This window comes from Elaeis guineensis, chromosome 5, assembly GCF_000442705.2.
Source record: "Elaeis guineensis isolate ETL-2024a chromosome 5, EG11, whole genome shotgun sequence".
Taxonomy (NCBI): domain Eukaryota; kingdom Viridiplantae; phylum Streptophyta; class Magnoliopsida; order Arecales; family Arecaceae; genus Elaeis; species Elaeis guineensis.
In genome coordinates, this window is record NC_025997.2 from 4,828,488 (window position 1) to 4,843,923 (window position 15,436).

A 15,436-nucleotide genomic window follows, 5' to 3' on the forward strand; every position below is an offset into this window, starting at 1 on the left:
AAACAAAGGGAGCATCCAATCTGAGTATGGTTTGAAGGCGCATTTAACTTGAATTCACTTAATGAAGGGGGGCCAGTGATTATTGGGACCTAGATAGGTATAGGGCAGCAGGTCTCTCTATAGAAACTTGAATTCACACAAGAATTTAAGAAAAGATGGAATTGCAAATATACGTGAATGAACTATCCTGCTATGCTACTTAAGAGCAGATTGAGAACTACCAAAAGAGCAGCAAGTTTTGTTAGTAAAATGTCTTGATCTTGCCTCATTTTCCCTGCAAGGAAGGAATTGGCAACAATAACATAAAATGAACGGGGTACCATCTAACTTCTGATTGATGTGAAGACCAGACCACTTATAAAGCATGACAAATTGACAACTCGCCTGCCAATTGGTTCAGAAACCCTTTCTCCTTGTCTCTCCAATCCCCCCTCCCCTGCATAAAAAAGCATGATATCTGTAGAGCAATTGCAGAAGATAATGCTTTTGATCAAATCTTCTGTCATTTTTACGCATTGGAAAAACCACCAGCTGCACTTTACATGAAGGGTGAGTCTTGCAATTGATGCATTATTAGTAATATATGATATCATCTAGCCAAAACAAAAACCCAAAAAGAAGCTACTTCAGCTGACCTTCCATCTATTTTACCACAATATCTACCGGAAATATAATAGATCTGTGGGATGGAAAAGGCCCTCAAGACAATCTCCCTCACCGGCCATACAGCTCTTTGGGAGAGCAACCACCAGTTCTTCTCCCCATGGAATATTGCAACTGCTCTTTGACATGTCTTAGGGCAATAAGAACACTTTGCACGTTGTTGTTGACCTCTGGGTTGCAGCCCCCCAAATTGGGATGCAAGATTACTGGAACTAGAGCCAATGCATTGTCTATATCTTCAGTTTGATTCTCAACATCGTCCACTTGTAATCACTGACAGAAGTTTTCTGGTCCAAGATGTAAAAATGTAAGCTTATTGAATTTATGATAAGCAGCATGATAGAGAGAGAGAGAGAGAGAGAGAGAGTTTAACACCAGCTGGGAGAAAAAAGGGCACAATAAATCCTATATTTCAAGTTTGTCACTCCAACATCTTGGTCATGTTCATGAATCATTCTCAATTCTTGTGAATCTATAAAGATAAACTACTATGCTTTTTTAACAAAGAAAAAGGAGGTTTCCTGCACTCATTCCAACTTGCTTTCATTTATTTCATTTTGCTACTCTGCAAAGAGCGGATTTACATTGCTTAACAGTTTGACCCATAGTGCCGCTATACATTCACTGACAATTGGTTTTGCCACTTAACTAATATATCAGGATTTTTTTAATTGTTATGGAATATAGATCTAGACATAGACATGAAAGGTACACCTGACTGTGACATCAGTTTGGGTTGGCTATTGCACAGCAAATACTTATTCTTGAAAAGTGAACTCAGTGTCTTTGTCTACACAAGACAAACACAAATATTCATGACACACATGTGCATTGTGTTATAGATGTTTATGATTGAATGGACTTGGTTTATGGGAAGAGATTGTATATGTGAAGTGTAGGTTCTTCACCATGTTATGTGCATGACATAGATGTCATGTATAGTAAGAAATCCTATGGTAGCAATTTCCTGTTGATTCATAACCACTGCCATCGAAATCTGATTCTTTTGGGCATTGCTTATTGTGATAGTTAGGGTCTTCAGTTATATCTGCTTTTTCTCAATATATCAGTCATAGATATGCATTAACATGTCATCTGGATCACCTTAATGAGAGCAAAGGATGATAAACCCTGTGAGGGTTTGACAAGGCAAACATATTTTGAAGACAAAATAGTCATAAATTTTTCTAGGTTCTTTTCCATAGCAGAATGGTGTGGCTGAGAAGAGAAAAAAGAGGACCACGTACAAACAAGCAAAATGTGCAAGAGGAATAAAAGTAGACTTCTCTGGAGGTTGTTCTTGAACTAATGCGTAGCATGAGAAATCCTAATACATTTGGGACTAAGGCTGTATTTACTGCTTTTATTTTATAAAATGTCATTGCACATCAGTTTCAGTCTTAATTTATCAAATGCCATTGCCCCATTCCTAAAAAGTTATGAGATTCTGTCTGCTTTGTTCAAATTCTGGATCCAACAGGTTAATATTAGATTCCTTAGTTATGAAATGTGCTTTTCTTAGATACCCCTGATCAAAGAGAAGATACAGGATTTTGATTCTATGCTTGTAAATAGCTATTATCCATGGATGCTAAATATTTTCAGTCAGTTCTTTCTTTCAATATTGTTGGTCATATCTCTTTTGATCATCCAGTTCTAGGACAATGATCAAGAACATGGATGCAGATTTTTTTTCTCTTGATTGGTGCCCTTTTCCCTACAGCTAATCATATATTTCTCAGGAAAATTCATGAAGAAGAAAGTTCTAGTGTCTCTCCTATACACGTGAGTTTAATGATACTGTCCGAGATTTTCAAGGTTATGAATGAACGGAATTCGACTTTACATAATAAAGAAAAATACTACCAGCTAAATGTATATGATACATGATATGTTAGCATATTTAGATTCATTTAACTATTGTTTACATAGCAATGCATAGCAAAACCATGTATCATCTCCAAGTTGTGAGTGAGAGGCAAAGGACACTCATCTAATTAGTAGCCAGGAGATTCCGATGGCTGCATGGTTAGTAGGTAAATGCAGAATCAAATGGGTGACCCAAAGCCCTATTTTGAATTTTTATCCTTTTGGGAAACAAAGCTTCACTTGTAACACAGGCAACCACATAAATGCCAAGGCAGTCCCACCTGCATACCTGGCAACCATTGCATTGCATCCACCCCATGGTTGGATACGAGGTAATGTAACAGCACCTAAAGGCCCAATGATCATGTAGTGCTCTGGCTAGTGGCTTAACATAGATACCTATATCCTGTAGCTTGATTTGTAAGTAGTATTATAACTATGACTTCACTCTAAGTCATGCCATTATATGCTGTAATATTATTATATTCTTCTAATAAATCAAAAGAAACTATAGAAACTCTTCTACTCCAATGGATGGGCTCCCTATAGTTCTATTGCTTAAAAGATTCCATAACATATGGTATATGCTAATAGTTAAAAGTACTGAAAGTTTTTACCTTGATGTTTCTTTTTTCTTGATGGGAATAGTAGGAAGCAAATAGCTTTTCCCAACCTTCGTGTTTCTATCACAAGGTTTCTATAAACCACATCAGTATTTGTGTGTGTCAGATATAAGTTACAATATCTAAATAGAAAGGTAATGAAATAGTTAGGTCATCTCAATTCTAGATGCCTGCTAACCACCTGGGTGTCTCACTGAAGCTTTTATAACTATCACTGCCTCAGACTGCCCAAGGCAGTTTGCCGAAGTTCTGTACTATTAATAGACAAACATTTTAATTTGACCATGCATATAAGCTTTTACCAAATGATAAAACACTCCTAAATAATCATATGTAACTTTCAAAACATTTATTACTATATCCATGAGTTTGGTTTATCACAATTCTGGCATCAAAAATCACCAACCACAGAGCACAATCCTGGATGAGCATCTAGTTGTTCAAGGCATTTCCTTTCTTAGGTTTATAATATATAAATGTCCATTTTCTCAAAAATCACCAACTTGCCCTTTTCGGATTACAAAATGCTGCACTTATATTAATAAAGAAATTTGCCATTTTGCTGCTGCAAGGGAGGGTGGCTTGGCATAAACAACTTATCAACAAAAAGGGTAGAGAGAACAAGACTTATATGATAAAATCAAAGTCATCAAATGCAATCAAGTGAATATAGATGAAGGTTAACCCTGTCAACTCAAAAATAAATGCAGGAAAAAATACGGCAAGTGTAATACAAGACATAAAATTGTAGTTTTGGCAATAGTCGGACTAAGTTTTCAGAATCAGAGGAGCACTCGGGCAATTTTTATTTTTGCTCAAAAATAAAAGTAGAAGCACAATTGCTTCTACTAAGTGACTTTCAGCCTTTTGTTGCCTTTTCTCATCCTTTATATGGCAGACTTCAGCACCTTATAGACATTGATATGTTGAATACTCTTGCTTTTTTTCCTCCCTGAATACTCCTGCTTACAGTGATATACTTAAAACTCCCGGTTCCCCATCATTTCTAATGTAATCAACCAGTAGAGAGTTCTCAAAATTCTGTAATCTTGGCAAAGGCAATCTAAGTCGACTCCATGACCAAGCATTATACCATTAACATGTTCTTTTTAAACCTCCCCAATTATGTCCAATTTTAGAATCATGTCATCCTTGATAAAAACACTTGTAAAGAATTACAACCACGCATCAACATACCTTGCAGCATCAGCAATCGACACTTGGGAGCTGCCACCTCTGCTGCTCTCATCCCATGAGACTCTACTTTGTTAAGAGATGGTGAAGTCCCGACCGAACTCCAGCTGCCCTCCCGATCATGAGCCGAATCGACCAGCGAACTACCTGAGACATCATCACCAACAACACTCGGCGCCTCCTCCTCCGAACCACATTGTCCCGAATCCACGGTCGGTGAACAAGATCCCCAGCATTCCAGCTTCTGACGGCCCGAGAAGCAATGCGAGGACGAGGAACTCGCCGAACTTCGGGGGACATCCAAAATCTTCAAAGATTCCAGCTTTCTCAAAGCATGCTCCAGCCTCCTTTCAGCCCTGTTCCTGCACTCGATCTCTTCAGCCAGCTTCCTTTCCAGCTCTTCCAACTATAAAAAAAAACAAACATAAAAAAGAATTAAAAGAAAGAAACGATAAAATCCAAAAAAAGGAAACTGGACTAATAGAAGAGGAATATGAATGAAATTCCTGTTAAGAATGATGATGGGTACCCTTTTGGCCATGCTGTCTGCTTGCTCCCGGGCAGCCTTGGAGGCCACTCTCTCTGCTTGCAGCCTTCCCCTCAGGCGCTCCACAGTCCTCAGCCCATCATCCCCTCCTTTTCCCATCATACCTCCTCCTCCTCCTCTATTACCAACACGCCACCCTCATTTGAATCTTCTTTCGAAACGTATCACCCTCATTGGAATCACAACAATGACCGATAATAAAACACTGAAACTTTGAGGAAGGACCTCAATCTTAGACCCCATTCTCTACCCTCCTTGAGCTTGCATCTCAGACATTTGAACTGGTGGGAATCTCGCGAAATGCGTCTGTTTCGATACGTGCGAAGAGGGAGGCCAAAGGCCGGTGGAGCTCAGAATAAGTGGGTCCCCCCTCCGCTTCCCTTAGACCGGAAGCAGAGAAGGAACGGACCCGGCTCGTGGGCCTGAAAGGACGGGAAAGGATTATTCGTTGTGCCGGAGGAGCACCGGAACTTGATGGAACCGAATGGCTGGATCCTGGATTCGGGGATTTAAACGATATCTTCGAGCGGTTTGTGGTCGAGGGCGGTCATGGGGTGAATGCGGTGCGGTTGTTTGGTCTTTGGTGTCTCAATATGCATTCATGGCGTAATATGCATTCTAGTACATGGTATTAATGAATGCTTGGGACCAAAATCACACGTGCTGTACTTTCCTAGATGCGTGCGGTTGGTTTTTTTCGGTAAGGAAGCGTGCGATTGGTCTAAGCGACGCTGCTGTCATGCGATCATCTCGGCATCCATCTCAGCACCTGATGCATGGAATGTGAGAACTTTTAGCTTAATACGACGTGCCAGCGAGGTTCCGTGTATCAAATCAAGAGAGGTAAAAATACAATTTAGTCAATTAGGTTTCAATTGGCATCTTTTAAACTTCGGTTTGAGTTAGAGAAAGCCAGCTGCCATTCACCAGCTATCCATGACTTTTATGAAGGGTATTAAATGAGAGAAATATATACAGCAATTAAATTTTAAATATTCCATTAATTTGCATGATCAGTGGGATTTTTTGTGAGTTGGCTTCTAAAGGGATATAATTCCGACAAAATTTTTGATGTGATTTACAAAAAAAAAAAAAAAAAATCAGACAAAGCACGTTGCTCTTGTTCAGTCTCAGGTAATTCGACCGAGGAGAAGCTTATTGATATCAATGCAAAATAATAATAAAAAAAAAAAAATAAATGATGGATTTATATTTTAACGATTATTATTTTTTTTTTTTTTTTTTTTTTTTTTTTTTTTAGAGTTTTTTTTTTTTTTTTCGGTGCTCTTGTTTCACTAACGAGGATAATTTACCATCATTACCGGATTTTGAGATGGCCTTGAGGTCATATGAAGGCTCCATTTATCTTTTAGATTCCAGAGCATCCGTTTGCATCCTTGTATGGCTTGTTCACTTAGACATCCCTAGGGAAGATCTAAAAAGCTGATGTAGTTTGATTAGCCCTAGCAATTCAAAATAATCTGACATGATTCTCACTCAACAAAAATAAAGACGATCACTCTCATTCTTTTCTTCCCTTTACCATCCACGCTAAATGCCGCTCTTTTGCCTCATAGCCTGGATGGCTGACACGAGCAATGGATCATGACGAGAGAAATGTTGGATGAGGCGTTGATCTGGCTTGCACTCGAAGCCTAAGGCCACAATCGGAGAGTGATGTAAATATTCACTCATTATATACCCTCAGATCCTCGTTAAGATAAGATCTTTAAGTTGATGGTGGTCACCACAGAATTATAACATCAGTTGAGCCAAGCGATCATGTGAACTGAAATTGTGAGACAAGGAGGACGGATAGGACAAAGGAGTTTGGAATGACAGCAAGAAGTGGCCATTTAAGGCGTGGTTCTTCCCTTTTGTTCACGGACTAAGGAACGACGTAGGAGGAGCATGTGAACCTAGCCAAATATATTTACTGCACATTCATCAAAATTGTGGCAGGGGAGAAGTGGTACCAAGCTAGCCATATAAAACAAGTTAACCCGTGACTGTGAGTGTTGGTTGGTTCTTCCATATCCTAGACTGTCGCCTTGTGTTTCCTATGTGGCTGTTCAGTGCAGTTTTGCAGAGGCTTTTGGCTTTTTTTCAGATCAAATGTAGAAGTAGGAGGGCTTTTCACCTTACTCTCCTTCATGATGCCATCATAATCATGATTATTATTGGACACAGGAAATACCTTGCCCAACCTGTAGGTGCCAGATCTTACAAATGACCAAGCTCGGGCGCACAAGACTTTATATTAAACAGTGATCTATATTTAGTCCGACCAGAAAATCAATCCCAAATTGCAGGAATTATACCTACCGTACTCAGTTCTGTAGGATGTATTTAGTATTAAGATTATGCTCGGTACTTACACTTTGCGTATTTGGGGGAAGAAACAAAAGCATAAGAAAAAAGAACAACCATACTTGACAATATTAGCAGATAAAGATATCAACATGGAACAATACACTTCAATTATAATGGTATAAACCTTTCTGAGAAAAATGCTGCGTTGGTGCCTACTCACTGACCTGTTTGATTCATGTAAGAAACATCCCATTATCGAAATCTTTTATTTTCCAACACAACCACAAAATGATGCTAGCCATTCTATCATATAATCCAGCAACGTTTTTGCCCAATGAGACAAAACAGCTGTCCTTGTGGCAAAAGGTGAAGCATCCCCAGATTCTGATGAGAAAATTGCCAACTGGAACCTGCGACGTGCAGTATATAATGAATGATATGTTTCAGTTCCAGCCTCCACATTGTAGAATGATCATATCACATCCACCAACCAGTTTCCTCGCTTTAATTAATGAGAAAAGGTCTCCATTTGGCCTGGAGAAAGCTGCTAAATTAGGAGCCCCCTGACCGATAAGTTGATGCCAAAAGGACATCCCCGATGGTTGCGAATGTAGTCTCACAGCATTTAAGTTTTGTATCCATCTTGCAGTATTGTGTAACTACTTAAGCAAAACTCTCCATATCTTCCTCATGTCTAATGACCGTATGGCAAGCCCAGCAGATACGTAAAGCAAAACTACACCAGAAGCAACCAGAACACCGGCCCTGTCAGACTGTACAGTTACTGAAATTATGTCTGGTGAAGTATTCCAAGACAAATATTAATTAGACAAGGAAAAGATCTTAAAATATAGGTGATGTTTTCTAGGAATAGGGTGGCAACCGGGAGTCTCTGAATGCAAGGAGAATGGCAAGTGCAGTCATTTTTGTTGCCATTTTCCATTTCCAAAGATTGTTTACTGCTACAGCCTGCCATTAGGCAAAAGAGGTCAATACCAAAAGTTCACATATGACATAATGATGAGTTAAAATGGAGAGGCAGTTGAAGCGAGAGAAGAACAACCTTGAGAACTCTACTATTCTGAGATGCAGCCCACTTTCTAACAGCTGACATTGTTATCTACAGAAAAGGATGATAAATGCTTGAGTTAGTGCAAAATAATACTTCTGCTAATCTGAAGATAACAAAATTCTTTTTCTCAACATCATAAGCACATAACAATCCAGCTAGCATTGCTTCGTTTTTTTCATAGAAAACCATTGTGCAAGTTAAAGCTCTGATGATTTGGTTTGGCATTAGTCTTTAATATAAAATGTTAACCCTACCAAAAAAATCCAACTTCTAGTTTTATATTCCAAAAAAGAGGAAAATATCTTATGACTCTTCCAAATATCAGCCTGAACTTCCTCTCTGACTAGTCATCTCCAGTTTAGCTATGACCTAAATATAGTTAACGAGCTCCTTGCAATCCTAGGCATGGTACTAATCCAATTTCTATAATCTGAAAAGAGAATAAAACAGGTCATCCCTAGATTTTTATATATGTTAACTTTATTATAATCAAGATAAGAGATAAAGTGATAAACTTCTTTTAACCATCAAACATTTGATGACATCAGCAATAACTTACCACTAGTTAGATGTTCAGCAACACACAAGATGTCCAAGAGATTAAACATCGTTTACCATCTCGGTCTCCATGTATGCACATGCATGTGATTTCTATACATTTATCTCAGTCCATAAAAGGGTTCAGTAATCAGCACAGAGCTTGGGAAACTGACCAAAGGCCATTGAGGCTGAGAAGGGAGTGAAGAAATTCAGTTGCTACTCACGGGCTGTATAATGAAGGTAGAAGCTATGACCACACGTAAATGCATGAACAAGGGGAGGTAAGGGAGGTAATCTGTTTACTTCTTTATGAAATTATCAAGAATAATTAAGTGTGACTAACTATTGTAAGCTTCGGCGATATAGGGATTTGGGCAGGAAGATAGGAGATAAGACCACAAGCCCAAATGATATAATTTATTGACCAGGAGAGTTGTGAAGGTATTGGTTCAATGTGGTCAAGTCATCTCAATGAAATCCTAGATAAACTATAGTCCTACACAAATGGAAGAATGTGACGACAGTAAGACTCCGCAAGTGGAGAAAATATGCATGTTGTCGCACAGATGTAAATTAAAACTAGAAATATACTAAAGCTCTGGAATTTTAAAAGGTGAAGAATGGTTAAAGCTGCCACCAAAGTTTTTTTTTCCGTGCTCAGGCAGTAGTTGAAATCATCTAGAGCCAAAAAGAGGAGACTCTGCATATCATCCACTGATATGCAATAGGCAGGAGGCACAATACCACAGATTTAAATATGGTGCATATTTGGGAGAAATATTCATTGCATGTGTGTACAAAATGGTATAAGCATAAGTTGGAGTAATGTCAGGTACTCAATAAAATATTTTAGTTTTCAAAGAGCAAGCTGCCTGTCTTAGTGGGAACTCTAACAACAACATTATTGCTTTTTGAAGCAAAAATTTCGTTAAACTGAAACAAGGATATGTAGCTTCATTCTGATCCTCGAGTATATATTGATAGAATTCATGATTTGTTGCTGTTATTTCTCTTTTTGGTGATGATTGTCACGGGATCAAAAAGTAGTTCTTGTTACATGTAGCTCATCTGTGCTCAATCCAGTAAGAAAACATTTGCCTTAGCAGAGCTACATTATGTGTAGAAAGATCCATTTTCAAAATGCAGTATTTTGCTAAAAGAGTTTATTTCCCCAACAAAACTTGTACTACAATGCCAAAATTTTGCATGCATATGGGGGTAGGGTGTCGAGTGGGATGATACCAATAAACTTATATGAGCGCAGGCCTATGAACATCTTATTATAGATTTTCTTTTTGGTGTGAATGATAAGATAAACAATTTAGCAGAAACCTAACACACTCTTTTATGGAACTTTTAGATCCTATATTCGTTATGACATGTGTTGGTTGAATAGAACTTGCATTCAAAACTTACTGCTTAATATTCACCACTGTATAATTACACTTCTTTCAATGAATGTTCTTAAGCCATCAGATTCCATATGTCGGCTACAATTTGGCAGGAAAACATACAAAAAATCATTAACAGCAAGCATTTTAAAACCAGAAATCCATATCAACCCCATCTTAAATAAAAGTATTGTGCCATTTGAATATCACATAACCATATCAGTCCCACTATGAAAAACAGTATGATGAATTTGGCAGAATAGCATAGATGATTTACAGATAGCGCAACACCAAGGTGAAGAAATTAAGTTACCAATGAACCTGGAATTTGGAAAAGAGGAAACTAACAGTTCATAAGTACAAGAATGAAGTTATAAAGTGGCAATCACCTCTCTACCGATAATGGCAATTGAAGGTACCGTCAGAAGCCAAGGTACTGCTCAAATGCTGCAACTTCCAAAAGTCTGGTACATAATAATAGTAGTGTGGTAGCAACCATAAGCTGCACTCAACGAACAAGAATAAAAAACAATAGGACTCCTAAACTGTCACTGAAATTTTTTTTTTTTTTTAAAAGAAATATAATGTCATCTGCCTAATTGACCTGTGAAATGCAAACCATCAAAGATTCAATTATGACAGTATGAGCAAAAGAAGGCACAGAAGAAAAGGTAGAACCTTATCAGCTACGGGAACAAAAAATGCACCAAAAGCCGATCCTAGCCGCATCTGATGAACAGAAAAATTGTTATAGAAGCCCAAGCATAAGGCAGATAAACTGGGCTAACAACATGTGAGATCCTTCAAGTGATACAGGAAACAAACCTTTTGAACAATATAACCATCTAGCCAGTCTATGACAGCTGCAGCAATAAATATGCTTGTTGTCACAGTTGTTGTCCACCAACCATTCATGTACAAGGCTAGTGAGAGATAATGAAGACGTTAGTCTCTTCAAATGCAATATCTGCATGCATTGGAAAGAAAATCTCCCATGCATCATTGCAGTAGAAAGAACGGGACATGCATATATGCAACTGATACTTAGAAAAAACAGAACTAGATATTCTGGAATGTATATGTCACGCCCCCGATCCGAGATTGTGAATCGATGGTCATGGCAACCGCCGCATACTCATAGAAAACTCTTCCCATAAGCATGCAAGACATCTTATCATACTATCCTAAAACAACAGCGGAAAAATTAGTCAATAATTTAAATCCAAAATATAACGATCTAAATTTTTTCTTTAATATCTTAATAAATTCAACAATAATTCAAAGGCTTTGCATCAAATTCAATAAGCCTTCCAACCTAAAATAAAAGTACGAAGATTCTGCTTCTGATCACTCTTCTATTCATATCTTGTATCATCTTAATTCCTCAACATCTGTAAAAACAGTAAAATAAGAGGTAATGAGCTAGACAGCCCAGTAAGCAACGATCACTTCTCAACAGATTTCATCAGGCATATAAGTAAATAATCATTTATAGAAAATAAGCATATAGAGTTCATCAATTCGAAATCAATTTCAATTATGCAATATAATTCATGTCAAATTCATTTCTTTTTCGAAATTTCAAGTTTCTTTCGGAATTTCAATTTCTTTTGTTCTTCAATTTCTTTTCGTCAACCATGAGCTATGACCACATTATCCCTGTGGCAGGGTCATAATACCGCGTATCTGCTTGCGGTGGGCTGCGAATCATCTGGCAGCCAAGTCCTTTGGAACCGCTGGTCTAACTGGCGGTTTTGTCGCTGGTCTATCTGGCGACATGTCGCTGGTCTTACTGGCGACATAAAATCCTCAGGACAGTCAATTGCCAACGTATATGCCCCCGTTGGCGGGGTCCTCAACATAGTCAGGTTGTCAATTCTTATTGTTTCTTATATCATAATTCTTCATAAATCATGTTTCATATTCTAATTTCGATAATAAAACATATAATCATGTAGTATCGAAATCAATCAATATAATGCATCATGAAATCAATATATTCAATCATGCTTCATCATAACATTTCAAATAAGATATTTTCATAACAAAAATACCATTCATCCAATTCATGCATCGTTTCACAAATCATATCAGAAGAATACACTATAATTTGCCGATGAATCTAGAAAAGGTGAAACATTACTTACCTCGAACGCATTCCAATAAATCCATAAAATTCTATAAATTTTCTTCCAAAAATTCTGTTCGTAGATCATATCGCGATATCCCATGATCAAACATCCACAATCCTATACAGAATCAATTTGAATAATTAAAAAGAATACGAATTCTATATTTCAACGGTTTAGATTGGGTCCGATCATCTAATTTCATCTAATCAAAATCTAATTAGGACCTAAACGATCCAAAGTTTGACTATCAGATCAAATCGGATTCGAAGTGATAGGACCAAGGTTTCTTCATCGATTTCATAAAATCAAGTGGAGAGAGAAAATCAGAGGAGAGAGAATTCATGAGGTACAATTCGAATTGATCAGGTGACACAATCCAACATTACGATGGGTCCAATATCTCGATTGGTGAAATCAATGTGATCAAATCAAGTTATGGCTAGATCGGAATCATGGATGATCAAATCTAAAGATTCATGGTCTGATTAGAGTGGGTGCCAGTACGTTGTCTGACAATCATGGATCAAGGTTCTTCATTAGAATCAGATCAGACTTATTAAAAGAAATTTCTTCATTCACTAACCTTTTTTAGAGAGAGAATCAATCAAGAGAGAGAATATTTTAGAGAGAGAAAATTCTAGAGAGAGAAAATTCTAGAGAGAGAAAATCCATCTTGAATTCTTCAGACAATATGATTCAACAAATTCTGATTGATCATATCAAATCATGTTAAAATTATCATGTGGATAATTAAATAAGATCATGAGAAATAAAATCTAAAAATACTTGATCTGATCAAAGTGGATGTCGGTGTACCGTCCGACGATCACAGATCAAAAATCCATCACGAGGATCATTTAAATTCATCATCATTCTTCTCAAAATTCTAGAAATCTTAGGAGAGATAATCTAGAGAGAGAATTCTAGAGAGAAAAAGTAGAGAGAGAAAATCTAATTCTAGAGAGAGAAAAATACTAATTCAAGCTGAAGAGAGAGAGGGAAGAGAGAGAAACTCTCTTTCTCATATTTTATTATTTATCTCATTATTTATTAATTAATTTTATTTTTCTCTTTCTTCTTTTCTTTCTTTCTCTCTTTTTTTTTTTTTCTTTTTCTTCATGGAAGAGAGAGAAGAGAAAATCCTATTTATTATTATTATTATATTATTATTTTATTTTTTTTTCTTTCTTTTTTTTTTTCTTTTTCCTTTTCTTTTTTTTCTTTTCTTTTTCTTCTTTTTCTTTTCTTTTTTTTTCTTTTCTTTTTCTTTTCTTTTCTTTTTCTTTTTCTTTTCCTTCTTCTTCTTCTTCTTTTCTTCCCGGGCTTTCATTGGGCCGAAACAGGGGACCTAGAGGTCCCCGTGCCTTGATCGGCCGATCACGACCATCTTATGACCGGAGGTGGCCGACGGCAACGGCCGACTCTCCCGGGTTCGGAGAGACCAGGGCCGGCGGTCGGCGTGACCGTCGGCGCCGGAAAATCAGAGGAAAGAGGCGGCTTACAGGGGGGTTTCTTTCTCCAACTAAATCCGGCGACATCCGTCGCGGCCATCGTGCACACAGGCACGGGAAAGAAGGGAGAGAAGAGAGAGAGAGGAGGGAGACCTTACCACAACCTCCGGTGACCACCACCGGCGAGAAATCGCGGCGAACACGGGTCGAGGAGTCACGGCTTCAAACGGGAAAATCGGAGAAAAATCTCCGGCAATCGACGGCGACGGAAGGGTCTACCCATAGAGGAGAGGGGAAGGGTTCTTATAGAGCTCGTCCTAGGGTCTTTCAATGGCCCTAGGACTCCGATTCTTGATCGGAGAAGAGGAAGACTCCGATCGGGAGTCTTCCTGCTCTGTTTTCTTTTTTTTTTTTTTTTGTTTAATGGGCTTTGTGGGCTGAAACGAGTTTGGGCTATAACAGTATATCTCATATCTGGTCCATGAATAATAATAAAGGTATACTCCTAGAAATCGACATGTCAGGTTCCGATCAGATTTTACATGGGAGCATCACTTTCACCCTCCCATAAATGGACTACAACCAATAAGCGTAACCTTTGAGGCTCACATGTCAAGTTTCAACCAGATTTTATATGTGCAGACTTTAAATGCCATAGAACTGTACAACCATCCAAACCGGAAAAGGATGGAAAAAAAAACTACATGGTGATAAGGATTGGAGGATTCAAATTCAACTATACTCACAGTCAGGTTTGAAACCAGATTTCAGTCTTGCATCTAGGCATATCTGGGATCTTAGTTATACTTGTACATCTCTTCTTCTTTAAAGAAGCAAACAGAAACTCTCGTAAGCCAAATTTCTTTCCTGTCTCATCCAAGCCCAAATTTCTAATCTCCTGCTCATATGAACTCTTCTAATGTAAATCCTACATGTCATGGCAATGGCACTACCATGAATGTTTGTACTGTGCTTGTCACATTATCTATACAGAGGTTTTTTTTTTGATGAATTCGGAGGCTGGAAAAGCAGCCACCTACCACATTATCCATACAGAGGTTGAGATGCAAAAACTTGTTAAATAAAATGGTTGTGCGTAATTTTAGCTGAGTTAATATCTTCAAACCCCAGGACTAGATTTCTTTTTCACTCTGGAATACAATGACCAATTGCAGTGAAAAGCTATCTTTCCCCACTCACCTAAAGAAATGACCGGGGGCGAGGGCCTCTTCTGCTGCCACTTTCCATGAATAAAGGAAGCAGGGTGATGGCGAGAGGAGGGGAAGAGGGCGACGGCTTTAAGGAGGCTCGCGGGGAGCGATGGAGGCATGGATTTGGTTAAGGAGGGGGTGAGATTTGGATTTTGTTCGAGGCTGGTGGCGATGTTTGGGGATTTGAGGGGGGTTAGAATGGCGATCCTTTGCCTTGCTTGGGCTTTCTTTTCATCCTACGCTGGCGGGAGAGCGAGCGAGGGGTGGAGGTTCTGTTCTGGAGCCGGGAGGAGGAGATGAGGCGAGACGCGGACGAAGTTGTATTTTTCGCGCGAAAGAAGGATTCACATTCCTTAGCCCGAATCCACCGTTGGATCACCCACCGGTCGCAAGCGGATGAATGATGGCATTTTGAATGTCTTCAGAATTG

At 38.4% G+C, this 15,436-nt stretch overlaps 1 non-coding gene and 1 pseudogene across 1 annotated transcript; both read right to left on the reverse strand.

The window, feature by feature from the left end:
* Positions 1–84: 84 nt before the first annotated feature.
* On the reverse strand, positions 85–5,615 carry LOC105044679 (uncharacterized). Its single transcript, XR_012141329.1, has 4 exons — positions 4,879–5,615; positions 4,335–4,755; positions 3,503–3,510; positions 85–926 (listed from the first exon to the last, which is right to left on the reverse strand). It is a non-coding gene; the product is annotated as an uncharacterized protein (transcript).
* Positions 5,616–7,223: 1,608 nt separating this feature from the next.
* Positions 7,224–15,300, reverse strand: LOC105044704 (CDP-diacylglycerol--glycerol-3-phosphate 3-phosphatidyltransferase 1, chloroplastic/mitochondrial-like; annotated as a pseudogene).
* Between the last annotated feature and the right edge of the window lie 136 nt (positions 15,301–15,436).